Here is a 6,395-nt window from a genome sequence, read left to right on the forward strand (position 1 = left end):
TGCACTGTGACACAACCACACACGCACTAGTGTGCTTGCACAACACATTCACACAAAAACTAATGTAAAACCATTTTAAGATATCCTCAGACATTTATAAAATAGTATATATCCATGCGGGTTCTGGATATTTTAAGCAATACAAGACTCCAGATGGCTTTGTATTGTCTCTTGGTGGTACTGAAGAATTGCTTTGGTTTGATTTTTTTTCAGACAAGATCTCTACAAAGTCCTTGCTAAGCTGGAACTCTGTAGATCAGGTTGGCCTCAAATTTAGAGATCTGCCTGCCTCTACTTCCCTAGTGCTGGAATTAAAGGCATGTGCCACAACACCTGGCTAAAATTTCTATTTTATTTTATATGTATAAGAGTTTTGCCTGCATATATGTCTGTGCACCATGAATGTGCCTGGGCCGGTGCCTGCAGAGGCCAGAAAGAGCATGTATGTGTGCCTGGTGCCTGTGACTCCCTGGAACTGGAGTTACATACAGTTGGGAGCCACTGTGTGGATTCTGGGAATTGAACCCAGGTGGTCTGGGAGAACAGCCAGTCCTCTTAACCACGGAGCCATTTTACCAGCCCCATACCAAGGAATTCTGATGCACATTCACTTAACTGTTTTATATGTAACCAAATCTTACAACCAGATAATGCGGCGATTATTAGTCGGCAAACTATTTCCTTTAAACGAGTAGGAGAAATGAGGTTTGTAAGATAAATGGGAATGAGAAAGGCATCTGGAAGGTGCTGGTGTCTAGTTAGTAGGCATCTGGACACCTCTTTTTGGTCTTACTGCAGACACAGAGGATGACAAGCAGAACATTCTTTGCTTTGAGGGCACACTGCTTCACCTGCAGTATGTGGAGACCCCATACTTCCTGCCTGTCCCAGGGCATGAGACTGAACCACTGCCTTCTCATTGCCTTCAGAGAGACTCAGCAGTCACCTGCTTCATTTTGGTGAGCAAATTAGAAACTTTGTTTTAAGTCTCAAAGTCTCCAGCTAGGTTCAGAAAGAACGGGAAAACCATTAGAGCCTCACTCCGGAGGGGACCTATTAAGAGGTCCCTTGTATGAACAAGGAGAGGACAGTCAGTGTGTACTCTCCCTCCCCGTCTTCTGTTGCTCTACACACACCCTTTTGTTCCCCTCAGCTCTGCTTCTCATCCTCACACTTTCCTTTATCCTTATTGCCTTTCTGCTTCACCCCTGTTGAGAACAGAGCACAAAAGATAAACTACAGAAGCAAACCACAGGGCTTCTCAACATGTAGCCTCTTGTCACAGAACATTGGCAAGTTTCATGGAATGAAGAGCATAGTTCCTCTCTTATGTGAGTGTGAATACTGTTTGGTCTGTTTCAGGATGTACAGAAGTCGGTGAGGAAGAGTGGGGATTAATCTGCCCTTGGCATGCTGAGTCACTGTGACTCTTCTAATACCACTTACCACAGTGACCTTCAAATCAGATGAGAACCACAAAATACCAGTAATTTTATTTGGGGGAATATTTATATTTTGGTACAGTAGGTGAATTCCTAATGAAAGGGCATTATTAGAAGCATTTCCCCCCCCCCAAATCCCACGTGGTTTCATTTTAGGCTTTGCACTTCTAATTGATCCACATGATGGAAAAATTATAATTACTATTTTTAATCCACCCATTCCCTATTTCCTCATAACTGACTCCCATGAATACAGCCTCTCAAAGAAGACATTGTAAGTTCCAGACTGTTTGAGGACAAATCAACCCCATCCCTCCCTCCTCAAACGGTGCTCCCTGGTTCAGTACCCACTGAGTCTTGTAACTGAGTGAATGGTGTTGACACCAACTTGTTCTCTGCTCTAAGAACTAAGCTACAGGTATTCTGCAGTTGTCTCTCCCACTGATACAAAGGACCAACTAACTTCCTAAAGGTAAAGGAGTGCAGAGAGGGCATGCAGCCAGTTCTCAATGCAGGAGCCTATTGCTGATGATCTTTGGACTTTTGGGGAATCTGTTCCCTGGCTAGGCTGTAGAACTTTGTGGTACTTGGAGAATGGCATCAGTGTAGCTAATGCTGCATCTGAGGGTTAGCCAGGGATCAATGCTCACCAAGGGATTGTGTGTAGAGTACCTCCTACAGTAGCTGCAGTGTGCCCTTTGTGGGGTAAGAGAGCAGACAGAATGGGAGGGCTGGGGCCTGCCCTAGAACTCATGAGGGTACCCCCGATCATGCTCATCACATACCAAAAGTCACCATAACCTAAATCATGTAAGATAAAATTGTATACATTTAGGCTTCGTATGAGGGCATTACCTACGAGAACTAACCAATCACTTCTCTCCAAGCATCTTATTTAGCTTTGAGTCAGGCTCATGGTGGAGTTTAGAGACACAGTATCCGACAAAAGAGATCAGGTCTCTATTCCCCCACAGCCTAGAGCAGTGGTTTTCAACCTTCCCAACAAGGCGACCCTTAATACAGTTCCTCATGTGTGGTGACCCTCAACCATGAAATTATTTTTGTTGCTATTTCATATCTGTAATTTTGCTACTGTAATTGTAATGTAAATGTGTTTTTCCAAGGTCTTAGGTGACCCCTGTGAAAGGGTTGTTCAACCTGAAAGGGGTCACAACCCGCAGGTTGAGAACCACTAGTTTAAGGACCTGCTAGCTGGTCTGTCAGTGTTGATCCAGCACTGTCCTAGCAACCATACCTTTGGATTTCCCCTCAAGTGACCTCCAATGTTAGATAGGGACAATCCTTCAGTCTCAAACACACGCTAAGGTAGCTCCCAATCCTTCAGTTCAACTCTGCTTCCCTAAGCAGTCTGGTATTAATGTAGGCAGGAGGACAGCTTCAACATAGGAAAAGAGGCATGGGGGAAGGGTAGGAACATATTGCTAAACTCAAAAGCTATCACCACACGCAACTAGTAAGCTCTTTGGCTCTTCAAGTGTGTACAACTTCATTTCTGTGACAAGACCAACACAGCCTGAGAAGGTAAAGCCCTGGTTTTGAATCTGTAGAGTAGAGGCTAAGACGCCAATTGGTGATAATTGACAGTGTCTGTTTGGAAAACAGAAAGCCAGTGTCAATCCACTGGTCATGGACCCCAGCTCTCCTATGCTATCTACTCTCTTACCTCTTAAGGGCACACTGTAATATACTTTCTCATACTCTATTTTAAGTCTCTAACCATATGGGGATATCCAAGCTCCCATTTGACAGATGGGAACAGCAGACCTCAAAGCTAACTTGCTCAATCTTCCACAGCCACTGATGAACCCAGCATTCAAGCCCAGACCCCTCAGGCTCCAGACCGATGCTCCTTTCATGATCCCACAGCTGTTCACTTGAGAATTTCAGTTCTTTCTTTCTGTGTGTTGTTTCAACACATGCATACCAGGCAGGACACTTCCTTACAGCCTGCTGTAAGGTTTTCTCCTGAGTTCTGGAAGCAGCCTGCGATGACCACCAAGTAGAGGATTTCTGCTCTTCCCAGATGCAGATCTCGTGGTCAGTCACCTGCTCTCAAGTCTCTCTTGCCTCCTGATCAGGAATCCTGCAGTTGCCTGAATGCCTGTGGATCTATTTTTGGAAATAGAGAAGAGCATGAGGGGTGGTATGCATTGGAGGTATTGTAGGATATATATATATATATATATATTATATATATATATATGCTGAGGACACCCAGAATGAATGACCTTGCCCTTGAGCACCACCCATTCCCAGCATTGAGGCTTTTCTGAACTGTGGTGGTATTCTACTCCCCAGGGCTTCTCCTAGCACCTGGCACTCAAAGCCAGGGCATTAGTAGCTAGCAGCAGCCTCAGTTGATTGCTCTCCAAGAAGGCCAAGGGGGAAGCAGGGCTAATTCTCTTTGACCTCTGTAGGGGTTGGCAGTGTTCCCTAAGATCCTTCAGCAGAAAGGGGCCTGCTGTTTTAAAGATCTGAACAAACAGCCATGGGTGGATCCCTGCTTTTTAAAACTTCCCAGGGTCATCAACTTTATTCTAGTGTACATAAAACACTCTTTTAGGAATGAGAGACTAGAAAGGCAAAACTGGAGGAAATTTATTTTAAGGTGTTAAAACAAGTATGATATTAGGATATACATATATAAAATCTCTGCCTCTGGGAACATAATAGTGGCATTTATATTTTGTTAAATCATAATTCAAAGTATTTCTTTGACTTACAAGATTAGCAGTAACAACATGAAAATGCAAACATGTGCTATGAGGTTAGTTTTATGGTGAGAGTGTCATGATTAATATACAAAAGGAGTTGACCAATTCACAATGTCAAACTTAATATTAAACAAGATAATAACAGTGGGAATAAACTAAAATATCTTCAGTTTCGAAATCAGAGATGACGTTCTTGTCCAAGTAGATTCCCCACAGACAGAGCATGTGATATGAAGAAAGGGGCCCTGTATCCCCAGCCACAACTTTTCAAGAACCTTCTTCATAACCTAACAAAACAGACCAAAAAGCCATTAATTACACGTCCATTAGCTACAAATTCTCAAATCAAGCTCTCTAGTATGAACTAGGAATAATTGGTTGTTTTAACCACACTGGAGTAAACACTTTGCTCTTCAGATAGTGACAGGCACTAACCTCCTTCAAGAATCCTTTCCAGTCTCTGTGGCCTCTTTGCCAAAGGCAATCTCTCTTTACAGGGACTCTGAAAGCAGCTCTTACTCCATGAAACTCCAGAGAATCACTGTTGCTCTACCCAATGCCATAGCCTTTCCTGAAGGCTAGTCTAGAAAACCCTTGGTCCAGACCACACTCGTATAGCTCTGTGAGTAGAGATCAGAGCCTACTGTCCACCTAGCAAACATGGGAAGACACCAAGGAGTCCCCACCGTCCCCACCTCTGGCCCGTGCTACTTGACAGCTGCACTACTCATCTTGCCTTTGAATGGCCACCTACATGTTCTGGGAGACATAAAGCAAGGCATCTCTCCTCCTCCAACACTATCACTTCCTACAATTGCCTGGGTGCTTAAAGACCTTGCATTTTGTAAACAAGAATTTCATGAGGAAGCAGGACTTGCATTTGCTGGACACACAAGCTCTCTTTCTTAATTACTAAGCAGCAAGCCCAAAGAAAGAACAATGAAACAGGGCCACCCTCTCTACTTACTAAATGCAAAATAAATGTTAATAGGCATCATCATCATTATTTTCGTTCTCAGGACAACTCACTGAAGAGCTTTAAATATAGTGTTTAAGTATTTATGTAGTAAGGACATTTCCCCCTCAATAGATGGTGTATGAACTTGGTAATCAAATATTAAAAAAACTATTTTTATCTTAATTGCACTATACTTCTCAAATGTCTCAAAAAAAAAAAAAAGCAAGCTCACACACAATTTGGGAGTGTCTGTATATTTGTAAAAATTCAATGTGTCATCAAAGGTTCTAGGAAATGAGAAGAGGCCAGCCACCTCATCCTAGGACCCTCGTCCTACACTTTTACCCACAGCCTCCAGTGGCTCCAGTTCAGCCCTTACATGTAGTCGGCCTACTGTCTCCTTGAGAGCCTCTAACAAGCAGGGAGGATATCAAAACTCAGAGGTTTTGTGTAGCAAGTACCCTCCCTGAAAAGGCAGAAGCAGCCACTGGCTTATTCTATCTGTGTCACTGTGGAAAAGAAAGAACAATGTCAAGCAGATCCATAAAAAAGAGACATGTCCCTTGGTCCAGACTTTGGTCTGCTGGTTTTTTTTAGCAGTGCCCGAGAGGGTCATCAGGGTGTAGGATCTGGCTTAGTGGGAGACATGGCAGGTTTGATAGGCTGTTCTTGACTTGAACATCTGCATGAAGGGAGAAACACAACTGTGAGTTTAGAGATTCTAACATCGGAATTTCCCCCTTGAAGTTACTTCTGATTGAGATTTAGAAATGTATGGACTGACACAATGACTTCAGAACATGCAAATGCCCACACGTTTTCTCTTCATGTCGGTCTCCTCTACTCAGCAGCTTATCTTGCTCAGAGTGGATACTCATCCACAGTACGTCTGAGCTCAGCATTGAAGTCTTCTTTTATGGTCTTTGAATATTCTAATCCAGTGCCACACAGACTCAAGCACCAGCGGCAGAAGATGGTTTTCATATGCAAGAAACTGACAGATGAAGCACATTAAAAACATCTTGGGTAGATACAACGGCAACTCAGATTGACAAACTCAACAGAATGTGGCCAGTTCTGATTCACCTGAGTAGCTGTGTGACTTGAACACATCGGTTCATCTCCAGGGCCTTGGGGCCCTCACTGTAAATAGAAGGGAGGAGAAGGGGACAACATAAGGGACAGATGAGTTTCAGACAGATCCACTCTTAGTCTCTACGGTACTGGAGGTCTGTGGTTCTTGTAGTTTACAATAGGCCC

Source organism: Cricetulus griseus, chromosome 2 (genome assembly GCF_003668045.3).
Source record: "Cricetulus griseus strain 17A/GY chromosome 2, alternate assembly CriGri-PICRH-1.0, whole genome shotgun sequence".
Taxonomy (NCBI): Eukaryota; Metazoa; Chordata; class Mammalia; order Rodentia; family Cricetidae; genus Cricetulus; species Cricetulus griseus.